This window comes from Heptranchias perlo, chromosome 17, assembly GCF_035084215.1.
Source record: "Heptranchias perlo isolate sHepPer1 chromosome 17, sHepPer1.hap1, whole genome shotgun sequence".
Lineage (NCBI taxonomy): Eukaryota > Metazoa > Chordata > Chondrichthyes > Hexanchiformes > Hexanchidae > Heptranchias > Heptranchias perlo.
In genome coordinates, this window is record NC_090341.1 from 14,018,237 (window position 1) to 14,032,318 (window position 14,082).

A 14,082-nucleotide genomic window follows, 5' to 3' on the forward strand; every position below is an offset into this window, starting at 1 on the left:
TACTCTGTCAAAACCGATCATTTTGAACACCTCTATCAAATCTCCCCTTAACCTTCTGTGTTCTGAGAACAACCCCACATAACTGAACTCCCTCATCCCAAGCACCATTCTAGTAAATCTCTTCAGCACCCTCTCTAAGGCCTTGACATCCTTCGTAAAGTGTGGTTTTCAGAATTGACCACAATACTCCAGCTGAGGCCTAATCAGTGTTTTATAAAGGTTTAGCATAACTTCCTTGCTTACATACTTTTATATCTCGATTAATAAAAAAGCACATCGGATCCTGGGCTTTAACAGCCTTCTCAACTTGTCCTGCCACCTTCAAAGATTTGTGCATGTGCACCCCCAGGTCCCTCTGTTCCTGCACCCCCTTTAAAATTGTACCATTTAGTTTATATTGCTTCTTCTCATTCTTCCTACCAAAATGCATCACTTCACATTTATCTGCATTCATTTTCGTCTGCCCATTTCACTAGCCTGTCTATGTCCTCCTGAAATCTGTTACTACCCTCCACATTGTTTATTACATTTCCAAGTTTCATGTCATCTGCAAACTTTGAAATTATACCCTCTATACCCAAGTCCAGGTCATTAATATATATCAAAAAGAGCAGTGGTCCTAATACTGACCCCTGGGGACCACCACTGTATACTTCCCTCCAGTCTGGAAAAGAACTGTTCACCACAACTCTGCTTTCTGTCCACTAGCCAATTCTGTATCCATGCTGCCCTTGTTCCTTCAATCCCATGGGCTCCACATGAGCCTCCTCCCTCCCTACTTCATCTAATCCTATCTGCATATCCTTCTATTCCTTTCTCCCTCATGTGTTTATCTAGCTTACCCTAAATGCATCTATGCTAGTCGCCTCAACTATTCCTTGTGGTAGCGAGTTCCACATTCTAACCACTCTCTGGGTAAAGAAGTTCCTTCTGAATTCCCTATTAGATTTATTAGTGACTATATGGTCCCCAGTTCTGGTCTCCCCCACAAGTGGGAACATCTTCTTTCCATCTACCCTATCAAACCCTTTCATAATCTTAAAGACCTCTATCAGGTCATCCCTCAGTCTTCTTTTTTCTAGAGAAACGAGCTCAATCTTTCCCGATAGGTATAACCTCTCAGTTCTGGTATCATCCTAGTAAATCTTTTTGCACCTTCTCTAGTGCCTCTATATCCTTTTTATAATATAGTGACCAGAACTGTTCACAGTACACCAAGTGTGGTCTAACCAAAGTTCCATACAAGTTTAATATAACTCACTGCTTTTCAATTCTATCCCTCTAGAAATGAACCCCAATGCTTGGTTTGCTTTTTTAATAGCCTTACTAACCTGCATTGTTACTTTTAGTGATTTGTGTATCTGTACCCCAGATCCCTTTGCTCCTCAACCCCAATTAGACTCTTATTTTCCAAGGAGTATGCGGCCTCCTTATTCTTCCTACCAAAATGTACCACCTCACACTTATTTATATTGAAATTAATTTGCCAATTACACATGCATTATGCAAGTTTATTAATGTGTTCCTGTATTTTGTCGTAGTCCTCCTCAGTATTAACTATACCCCCAATTTGTTGTCGTCCGCAAATTTTGAAATTGTACTTCCAATTCCCGAGTCCAAATCGGTTACATAAATGGTAAACAACAGTGGTCCCACACTGAAAGCTGCTCAACTTCTCCACCTTCAAAAACATCATCCTGCATACCTTATTCACGATTTTAAGTTCAATACGAAATGGTACCACTGTTGATGTTTTGTAAATGAAAGCTCCTGAAGGTGACTCGCTGGAACAAAGGTTTTGCTTTAATAAGTCACAAGCTTACTTTTGCTACTCTAAACTTCTGTTGCTTTAAACTCTATTTTTACTGAATATTTCTCAAAGCAAGCAGAAATTTCTCTGGAGTTACATTGTGTATGAACCAATCCAATAAACTATATCTGAAGTTGGTCAATTCTTTTTTGTGGGTATTTGACTTAAATGGAAAATTAACAGGTCATACCTTTAAGAAAAAATTGTCAACACTGAAACAGTTTCATTAAGTAATTAACTGGAAGTTTCATTTAAAGTCTTTTGCCAACAGTTTGCAAAGTGTGTATATTTAGGTCAGGAGTAAAAGCATAATTGATATGCACTATTTTATTGAAAAACTCAAAATTTGCATTGGAAGTGTACGAACCACCTGCTCACAATGACCAATCTGAAACACGAATGAAGTTCATTCATAGTATTACAAATACCACCCAAGCAAGGTAGCTAGAGATCACTTGCACTGTGTTCAATACTCAAAGCAAAATTATGCACTGAAAATTAATGCTCAGTTAATTTTTTGTTAGATGTATTTTAATACCAGATCAGGCATTAAGCTGAGGCTAAGCAGTGTTCCACAAAGCAGAATGCCAGGCCACCGCTACACCAATTCCCCACTCGCCACCGAGAAAAACCTCCTGCTCTCGTGCCTCTCCTAGCAGAGAGCTAAAAGTAAGACTCCACAGGGACAGAAGACTGCACACCTTATTTTGCTTACCACACACCCAATTGTGATGGTAGTGGTGTGGAGAGGGTAATACACTTTAAAAGGGATAGGGGAAATCGTATTTAAAATTTGAAGAAAAATCTCCCACTGAACTGACAAACAGCAGTATTCCTAACCAAAAATTATGCTGTGGATCCCACCAAAATCCCTTAGAACCAACTACAAATATACATTCATTTGTATTTTAGCGTAGTAGCACTATACACTTAATCATCAACGCGAAGCACTATGGAGCAGAAAAATGGTGGTCCCAAACTAATGTTCTTGAGTTCGCAACCTGACAATACTTATGATGCCACAGAGAGTATTCTTGCAGAGTGGGCCAGGGGTGCAAAGTCAAAGGTGGCAAACCAAGAATCAAAGAAGGTACTCACCAAGCTGTTGTCACACCCACCCACCCGGCCCACCTACTTAGCTGCAGAGAGGGTTGGTCCAGGGAAAGCACTCTTGCAAGAAAAGATACTGGGGGCTGCGAGGGGTAAGAGGGAAAAAGGTGCAAGCTTTCACTAGAAGGTAAAATAGTCCTAAGAGTTTACACTCAAGATCTTTTGGGGCTGTGACCATAGCAGCATCTTCTACTTTTTCAAAATTGAGGCCCCAGCAGACTTTAAACCATACTAAATTATTTCCATATCTAAAGAAAAATAAGATAATTTTAAGACTACTGCCAAATATATAGAACACAACCTGTACACATTTTACTTTGGGGACTATAGTTCCTTCCACAAAGTAATGTTTCCATTTACTAGCAAAATAAAATGAAACTCAAAGCATTCTCTCTCATGTATATGATCCTATTTTTAGAAATTATGATTAATTTCATTGCTGCAGCAATTTAGCAGCTGGTCTAATGATAGTTTGCCAAAGTAAATCCTGGTGAAATTCAGATCGGTATTCCTGGTAAATGCTCACAAGCACGCTCCTTACAAGGAAGAACATACCATTGGGATGGGCCTCCAATTTGGAAATTATCTTACATGCAAAACACTGAAAAGATTTAGAGCACCACCAGACATTTCCCCTAAACTCTTTCTAATATGTACTCTAATATATTAACCAGGGGGAAGGGGAAAAGAGAAGAAAAGAAATAAACACCCAGACCGATATCTTGACTCATTTCCAATCATTTTACTATAGATTATAATAAGATGGTTGAGATCCTTGCACACTTACTGTTCAGCTGAAGTGTGCAGAATGACTTACTCTGAAACAAGCAGGACAGTTTACTGACCCAGTGCCAATAAAATTCTAAGTCTTTTCTCATTTGAATGTTACAAGCTAGGCATGGTTTAGCATGGCCATTAACCCTTTTACCATCACAAAGTTTGAAAAATTCCAGTCAGGATAACACTAGGTAAGATTTCTATTTGTGCTTCCTTTGCTTTTTGTATGTACAACTTCACAACCACATGACATTTTGTGAATGAAATTGTGATTCAATATTACCAAAATCAAAAAAAAAATTCTAATTAATAAATTCAATAATCTGTGGTAATGTAGCGACTAGAACTTAACAGAGCAGGCCTGGATAGAAGAAACTGTAATGCGTTCAATACAAATAACTGCAAATGCTTAAAAATTTGGAAAATAATGAATCACTTACTAAGATCAGAATCCTCAAAATTTTGTACACCTTCGGTTTTGTCAAATTAATGTAACACTTTTCAATGGGTCACCCTTTCTGCTCTTAACAATGGTAACAAGATATCTTCAGTAACAAACTTGCAGTTCCTTGGCTTGGTAAACAATAAGCAAATAATGGCAAACATGGCTGAAAATACAAATATGAGGCTGAACCCACAAGAAAAATTGCTCCTATTTGTCACTGTTAGCAACTTCAGTGTTCCACAATGCCTACAATCGATGATGGAATTAACTGTAATTTAGTTAGACAAGCTGCAAAAAAAAAATATTGCCCTCCTAAACTCAGTACAAACCTAACCTGGCGAGTAAGCATAACCTTCTATGGAAGTCCATCATTTACAATAATCAGAGAGATGTGGCCGAACTGGTGGTCCTTTTCAAGATTTGCCCACACCACCAGTAGAGTGGATGGCAGTAGCCAAATGCTGATTTTGGCCAGAAATACAAAACCTTCAGTTGCTACAGTTCAACAAACTATCAGTTGAAAATGTGAACAAAGAATAACATTGGTTAATGATTTCTGCCTGTAAAATTCTTTTAGACAGCATTTTTGCCCAGAAATCTGTCCCCTATCAAGTTCAAATCTAGGGTTAACCATCACTCAGTGGATCAGGAAAATTTGCCCATTAGCTCCACAGTACAATTTCTCCAATTCTCTGTTCTCAGCAACTACTAGGTCAAACTCATAGAACATCCACTATTTACATTTCCCTCAGCTCCACGCAATTATACACTTATCATTCAAAAACTAATAGCTGCATTTATATTGACCTTAGAAGGATGTTTGTGCAGTCAGTTCCTGACTTGCTGACCTCACACATGCAGCAGCAGCAATGCAAACTTATTGAATTCACTAAATCTGGAAACCAGGAAACCCCATTTGTTTTTTTAAAAACCAGGTCTTCTCAGTGAGGCAGTGGACTGAAATTTTAAGCTGCTTTTATGCTATGCAAGATCCGTGCTAGCACCACTGATGCCAGAAATATCTCACGTAGCCAGCTGCAACCCGAAGCTAAACCTACTGGGATTAGGTATGGGCAGCACCCTCAAGGACCCACTTTTACAGTCTCCTCCAAGTGGCTATTCTTAGCAAATCTGTCAGATTTACCTTCAGGCTGCACAAGACCTGTGTATCAGACACTGGTGGTGCTAGTATAAAACACATAGTATAATACATAGTATAAAAACAGTTTCAGTTGTGCTCCACATGGTTAGCCTGACAGCATCCAATGGAACAATTCATATGAACAGAGAGGGCCAGCAGAATTTTAACAACTGGATTCAAGATATTTTACCCAAATGTAGAATGTAAAATGTAGAATGTAAAAGTGTGTTTTGAGATCAGAGATTAATTAATTTTAACTCCACACACATCACTACACAGCTGCTGAAACTTGCTGGCTTCATCGGGATTCAGCCCAATTATTATTTTGGCCATCTAACATAAAGAAAACTTCAATGATGAATAATTGAGCTATAGAGCTCTAAGAGTCTTAGCCCATTTAATGTAGTGACACATTTTCTCAAAGCTACTGCAATGCCCATACAATAATACACACATCACCAAGAATGTCATGAATGCAGCATCCACACAATTTTCTGAAGGAACATATAAAAGTGCTTTGGAAACTTACCATTAAGCAGTGTTAAAGAATATTTTTATTATAAAATAGACTCTGAATACAAAAATTCCAGGAGATATTAGCTTGTATCCCAATATGAGTGCCAAAGAACAAGCCATTACTTTTGAATGTTACTCCCACATCTGGGGGAAGCTATTCTAACAGTTCTCATGCTCCTGGAAAGCAAAAAAGTAAAAACAGGTTGTCTAGGTGCTCCTTCTCTCACTTCTCACCTCCAACTTCTTTCTCCCTTTGTCACAATCTTTGTCTCTATTTTTAAAATTCTCCTATGATCAATTCTCCTATGATCAGTTCCCCGGGCCAGGACCTACTCCGTTAATGGTAGGGCGTTGGGGAGAGTTATAGAACAAAGAGATCTAGGAGTACAGGTTCATAGCTCCTTGAAAGTGGAGTCACAGGTGGATAGGGTGGTGAAGAAGGCATTCAGCATGCTTGGTTTCATTGGTCAGAACATTGAATACAGGAGTTGGAATGTCTTATTGAAGTTGTACAAGACATTAGTAAGGCCACACTTGGAATACTGTGTACAGTTCTGGTCACCCTATTATAGAAAGGATATTATTAAACTAGAAAGAGTGCAGAAAAGATTTACTAGGATGCTACCGGGACTTGATGGTTTGACTTATAGGGAGAGGTTGGATAGACTGAGACTTTTTTCCCTGGAGAGTAGGAGGTTTAGGGGTGATCTTATAGAAGTCTATAAAATAATGAGGGGCATAGATAAGGTAGATAGTCAAAATCTTTTCCCAAAGGTAGGGGAGTCTATAACGAGGGGGCATAGATTTAAGGTGAGAGGGGAGAGATGCAAAAGGGTCCAGAGGGGCAATTTTTTCACTCAAAGGGTGGTGAGTGTCGGGAACGAGCTGCCAGAGGCAGTAGTAGAGGCGCGTACAATTTTGTCTTTTAAAAAGCATTTGGACAGTTACATGGGTAAGATGGGTATAGAGGGATATGGGCCAAGAGCAGGCAATTGGGACTAGCTTAGTGGTATAAACTGGGCGACATGGACATGTTGGGCCGAAGGGCCTGTTTCCATGTTGTAAACTTCTATGATTCTATGAAAGTCCCTCTCTCATTCCTTCAAAGCTCCAAATATACCATTGTTCTCTTCCCTTCCATGCATCATCACATATTGCAATCAAGACTCATCCTAACATCACCTCTAATTCATTCTTTCCCAGGTCTTCAAAACAATGGTCCATCTTCCCTTACTACAACGTACAGGCTTTTAAAACCCAAGCTTAGTGTTGCAAAATCACTGCCACTTGATTTGTCTAGTCTTGTCCTACTTTTTTTCCCCCCAACCATGATGTCTTACAAGGTTTCTCAAAAGTGACATTCATAGGCACAATTATACAGTTCTTCTGGTTAAGTGCATAACACTGGAAATTGCCACCCCATGAAAGGCAAGTACCAAGAGGGTAAAACCCTTCCACACTTGGGGGAGGGGGGATTTTTTTTAAAATACAGGTCGAGTCAACTTAAACTGCTCTTGCACATCTCGCAGTGGTCATTTACACAGCAACACCGGTAGAGGCGTGAGATCACCTCAATTGCCACTGCTTTTAGGTCTAGGAATGGTGTGCGATGGCAGAGATGGAAGGGGACATTTTATTTTTCAGAAACTCATTTTCTATTGACTCTGGTCTGAATTTACTGTAGTCTTTCAGGATGCCTTCACACGCCATCTTTTTAGCGGTTCCCACTTCCAGCGATGCTAAAAAAAAGATCTGTGAACAGTGTCAATGACGAATTCACGCTCGACTATGGAACCCCCAGCACTTGATGGTTTCAGACCCGAAATGTAGATGTCAAACATTTACTGTATAAATGCGGTCCTTCTGCAGTTCAGGACCAGGGAGAAAAAAAAATATTTAAGTCTAAGACGGCGACAATTGGCTGTCTGTCACTCCTGGGAAGGATTTTTAAAAATATTTTTAATGGCTACAAAATTAACGGCTGTTTTGTGCGCATGTGCCATAACGTCACCACGCAAACACCATACTATCACAATGTTAACGAATCTCTACCAACTCAGCTCGTATTTTGGAAGTGCAAGTATGATTTGTCCCTTCAGACCCAAAGCAAACTGGAGCGATTCCCTTCGACTTCGATGGATTGCGTGTGAATGCGCCGTCAGACTAATTGCATCATGGTGAACAATCATGAATTACAAATGATAGAATGGTATTAATTAGTTCCTTGCAATTATTTTACATAGTTAAATCTGACAAACATTTAGTGATGATTTTTAAAATCCAAAAAAAATAAAAGTAATCCGTTAGCTGTGATGGATTTGAAACGTAGGGGAGGGCACTGTTGACTGCAGCTCCATATTACATTTTTACCTGCAAGAATGCTTACTATAGAACCAGCAGCCTGTGTTTGTGCAGTTTCATAATTGGTTTATTTTTGGCTACTTTACAGCTGGAAAAGGTTTTAGAGGCCCAGTGGGAGCGGGGATGATGCAATCTCTTGAAGCACATTAATCCACCTCCAGGCACAGGCTGTTTTAGCAATTGCATTCGTCTCCTCGGTTGCAATGTCACGTTACACTTGAAAATCCAAAGTGTGAGCAGCCCTTCCCCATCCAACATCCATTTTCGTTAAGTGTGTAAAACCATATTGTCAGATCAGGTTTATTTTTTTTAATATAGTGTATGTACGTGTCGTCTGCACATATCCCTGTCAAAAATTCATGGTTGCCCAGAGCTCCCCTTCTGTCACCTTAATTTCTCTATACTCTCTTAGCTAATTAGATATATTAGAGCAGGGCTGAAGCCAAAGAAACTCGGGAGATCACGCTTTAATGTAGTAGGCCTTGGAAATGGCGGAGGTGTTTTTTTTCCCTCTGTCGGTGCCAGCTTCGTTTCCCTTTAAAGTGCCTTAGTCAATTCTAGTAAGGCATTTCTATCAAATATATTGGACAAGCGTTGCACGCACGAATGGTGGGAGGTGGCGGGCAATCCGCCATAGGCGACAGCTCTGGCAACAACAAACCTTACAATATGACTCTACTAACTGCAGCAGGGCACTAAGAGCAACTATTAAAGATTGCTATTTTAAAGATACTCTTTGTTTTATACTTGGCAACACACGGTTCGCGAAGCATCGGATCGAAACAAATATCTAAATAGATACGAGTATAAAGTTCTCCAAAAAAGGTTTACTGATCTTATTTGAATACGTGGAGTAAGCCTTGTATTTTTACAACGATTTCCGGCATTTCAGTATCAGTGGAACTCATGTTTAACTAAACACAACGTTATTGAGAATTATGTGCCAGAATCCCCTAGTTACATAACACAAGTCGTAGCTATGTGCGTTCTCTACGTAGAGTGTGTATTTTAAATGGATTGCTTTCTCCTCTCTGCAATTTTTATTCTGTGCGTTTCATAAATGTAATCAGCCAATTAAAAGCAAACCATCAATCGCTTGATAAAGGGGAAATTCGTATTGGAATCACTCCAATCCCTAAAGAAAATGGGACCAAAGGGCTTCGTTTGCATACCTCGCCATAAATACTTAGAGAATAAGAAAAATGCAACTTAAACCAATTACCGAACGTTACAACGACTGTGCGGTTTGTGAGCACGCCATGATCTAAAAGATTAAACTCATACGAAATGTCTTCCAGCCAATATACAGTAATTTCTTAACTAGTACTGTCTAGAGAGTCAAATTATTTCCCATTAGAAACATTTCCATTAGTACCATCTTTATTAAGCACGATAAACTTACAAAATAACTGGGAATGTATTGGTAGTAAGTCGTTTTTTTAAAAAAGGTTAACCTTTCAATTAAAATCGTATGTAGGATTTATATAAGCCTTGCCTCATAATTAGTAAAAAAAAAGGCAGTCTTTTAGTGAAGACCTTTTGTGGGTTGAAATTAGGAAAATGGCTGCCTTGTGTTTGGGTTACATTAGCAGTGGAGGTGGTGGCCCTGCCTCTTAGCAAACCCTTTGAAACTGCGGCCATGTCTATAGTCCCAGACTTTAACCATTAAATTTGCAGTCAATCGGAAATGCTACACGCACAAGGAAAAAAATCCACAATGGTAATTATCCTTTTGCTGCACTTCCAGTTGCTACTACATGTAAAAGCAATTAAGAGCCATCTGTGGCGGACATCAATGCAGTACAATTTCAGAAAATTCCACTTCCATCTGTTTTTTCCCCTCCCCACTTCCTTCTTTACGAAACGCTGTACCGTGCATAAAAGCTGCGGAGACAAAAGGCTGCACAATTTCGAAATTAAACTCGGAGCAGCTACTGTTTGGGTTTGCTATGCATAATATTCACATTTAGGTGAATAAAAGATTTAGCACCTGCAATACGTAATTCCTCAACTCCCAATACATTTCCAATAAAATACAATTGCTCAGGTTCGACGTAGGACCATGAGGCTTCTTGGCTAATACAAACTTAATAAAATACAAAACTAGTTTTACAATCAGGAGCCTTTCCTCGCAAATATCTAAGTATTTTATTTTTAAAATGCGTCAATGCCATACAACTTAATTGGGTTGATATTGCAGGAAACTACACAAAAGGTTCTACGCAGCGTTCTTTACATAGTAAATAAAGGCCAGCTGCAGGACAGAGAAACCACCCATGCAGCCAGATCACAGACAACAGCAGCCATTTTCACTAAAGGCCCAGTCCGGCTTATTACAGTATGACGATATTGTGTAACATCCAACTGTCTTACTCCTCCTAAATATTTAGCGTCTCATGAAACCTTAATAGAACTTCCCTTAATCATATCTTTAAAAGGCAAGATCCTATACTAGAATCACTTTATACATAGTAGTGATTTTTTAAAAGCACGACAAAATTTAGCCATTTTCTTTATGGAAATATTAGCGCGAATTGTAGAAGCTCCGTCAGCCAAAATCCGCGAAACCTATGCTGGGCAATCAAGCACTCCAGCTCCAGGCTTGATGTGGGCCGCTACCGATAAGGAATCATTATTTTACAAAAGCATATATATGTGGTATAAAGTTGATCATTTTAAAAAGATGATCCATTATAAGATTTCCTTATTTGCATACAAATGAAATGATGTGTTTTGTTCAGATTGCAGCATCTACAATGTAATTTGCCTTTTATCCATCTGCGAATCTACTCGCATCCTATACAACGCATGAAGCCATTTCCTTAGGTCCAAGGCGCCAGTCTGTTCAGTAAACCTCAAACAAATACAGTAAAGTTTGATTTGCATTATACAACATTGAAACGGCGATAATGCACAAACTTGCAGAATTTATTTATCTTTGAGGTTGAATGTTCGAGAGATGCACCATTTTTATTAGCGTGCCCAAAATTTAAACAAAGTCTTCACTCAGACCAACACACACGACCATCTGCCTATTCATTAATATTCTTGGGAACTTCATGCAAGATCAAATTTCACTGAAGGCATTAGCCAGTTTCTTCCACAGTTATTTACTTCTGCAACTTTTTAATTAAATATATTAATTTTATTTCGTATATATTCTCACGTCACACATTCACGAAGCTTTAACAACCCACAAAAGGAACGTGAACAAACAAATTCTTCAAAAATATTTCACTGATACATTCAAATCGATTTCCTAAAACCATAAAATACCGCCTAAACTATGCACATCTGCCAAAAATATTTTAGTCCCGGGAGCAATTTCAACCCGTGACTTGAAGAAATGCATCGCAACGTTCACTACAGTATATCAATGAAGTGGGATTCTACACTGACACTCCTCCCCCTCCCCCACACCCTAAACTGCAACACACAATCTTTAAGTAACTATAGGGATCGTCCCGTAGCCACAAAGCCATTCACTTAGGTCTCTTTTGCATCTTCTCGTCACCCATAAATGTAATAAATGACTAATAGATGAAGAATCACTAGTTTGCAAAATGTTAACATTTGTAATCTATCGTTTCAGAAAACGTTCAGTTTAAAGGATGTGTATGAGTCATTCGGACCCAATCTAATTTCGAATTTCATTTTTTCCTTGGTCAGGGTCATAACTTATCGACATTAACGGCCAAAAAATCCTCTAATTACACAACACTTTCGAGCAATAGATCAAGAAGTGAATGAAACAGCACGTTGTGTAATAATTTTAAATAAGACGCGAAACATTTACCCAAATCATAGGTGAGGAATAAAAAGTGACAAATCTTAGCATATTACCCAACATGGGCTCCTGAACAATCTGTACTTTTTGCTAGCATCAAATACGAATCTTCTTGCTAAATCGCATATGCTTGCTCGGATTGCTAGCTTCAAATTAAAAATCCAGGTTTGAAAAGCTGCAAGAGTGCAACCCACAGAGCTGCTATGTAAAAAGATCATTTAACTCCCAAAATACACGAAAAATGTGTAACATTCAAATTCTCCAATCAGCAAATAAAAACATTTTTTTGGTAACACCAATATTTTGAGCCCTGAGATCTGAAGGAGTACTTGGTCTGATGAAGCTAGATTTAAGAGCAGTCCCCTCCCCCATCCCTGGCTCTTGTACAGGAATTCTCGGACTCGTCCTTACGAAAATTAATCACTAGTTTCAGAATAGCAATCTTAAAACTTCATAATATGATTGTATGATGGTTAAAATGCCCCTGAAACAGGTAACTCGTGATTTTAAAATTTGGAGTATTTCTATTTCAGTATGCAGTACGTGGTTGCTCTACCCCTCCCCCTTTCTCATTAAAAATACAATATGGGAGAAATCACCACTGACCTTTATATAGCAAAAGAAACGTTACAAAACCACTTTTACCACCCTTATCCAAGGAAACAGAAGGCCAATACAAGTGTTGCATCGACTGTTCAGCGCCAAACATTTGACTGAGGCCCCTGAAGTGCAATCCTGGCTTCCCAGACATACCGGGCCTTGCCCCAACTTCAAAGCCTCAGACTCAATTTCCGCTAACGCCGAATTTAGCAAACTTGTTCCCGTATAGAGCAGGAATTTCTCTAGCCAGTAACTAGTTTTAATAAAAGATCACAACGCTAACCTGTCTTTTTCTTTTTGAATTCTGTGATTACAAATCAGAGTCCTAATAATCGATTTTATGCTTTCTCGAACGCTAATATGGATTAAATTACTTTAAATAAAGCTGTAAATCAGATCTAGCTTTGAAAGTTAGTACAATAAAAAAATTATATATATACACAATTAATCTAAATCTTTAGCAGATCTTGATACTATTTGCTCTGAAAAAATAAGCACGGTTCCACATTAAACCTCTTGTGTTCATGCACATTCTTACCTTCGATTATTACTGAAACAATTTTCAAGAAATTCGATATTAAAACCAAATAACTTTCAAATAACCATTCGAAGACCAACCTTAAAAAACCTTCAGACAAAACCAACACACAGTAAGAGCAGACTACCAACCCTTCCCCCCCCCCCCCCAACCCACCCCCCCCTTCTCTCTCTCTCGCTCACACACACCCACGGCACAAGTTACCTCTGTGCAGATTTAAGGGTAAATAACTGGGTCAGAGTTTAGGGTTATGGATTATCAGGATCATTTTACACGACAAGAAAATTAAGTTATTGTGCAGTTTACTATTGAAGGCAAGATCTGCGTTCAAAGCAATATTTTAGATACAAAGTTAGGACTAGCAATCAGGGTTCTTGGTCTGGAGATCGTTTTTTAAGACACGTAAGATTTGGCTTCCTGTGACGCGGTGGAGCGTTGCATTCACAGCGATTTATTGTTAGGCCTCATAGAAACATAGTTATAAAGGGAGATATAGGGCCACCATCACATCATAAATTACACTTTATAACAAACTGTATAGTTTGTAACTACGACTTGCAACCGAAGTTTTTTTTTATTTTAAAGGGTTAATTATCCGCAAACTCATGGATAAAGATAAAGTGTGTTTAAATAAGAATCTAACGTCTGAAGTTTTAGAAACTGGATTAATAAAGATAAAATGTTCAGATGTGAAATATTAACGCATTTCAATTCCATTATGACTTAGGCTGTGGATTTATAAAGCAGATCTCATCTTCCCACTTAGAAAACCAAAGCATCTTCATTTGCTGTACAGCAAAAAACATTTTAACTCAACTATCCTAATCCTTGATGTGGAGATGCGGGTGATGGACTGAGGTGGACAAATGCAAGGAATCTTACAACACCAGGTTATAGTCCAACAATTTTATTTTAAAATCCTAATCCTTCTCATTCTAATATTCTGACTCCTGACGAAAACTAACTTTAAATTTATCTAGAAGCTCTGCAATAAAAT

General features: G+C 38.6%; 1 protein-coding gene across 1 annotated transcript in view; it reads right to left on the reverse strand.

Moving 5' to 3' along the window:
- Positions 1-14,082, reverse strand: part of setd5 (SET domain containing 5) — a 93,032-nt gene that overhangs the window by 77,620 nt on the left and 1,330 nt on the right. The gene's annotated exons all lie outside the window — the stretch shown is intronic.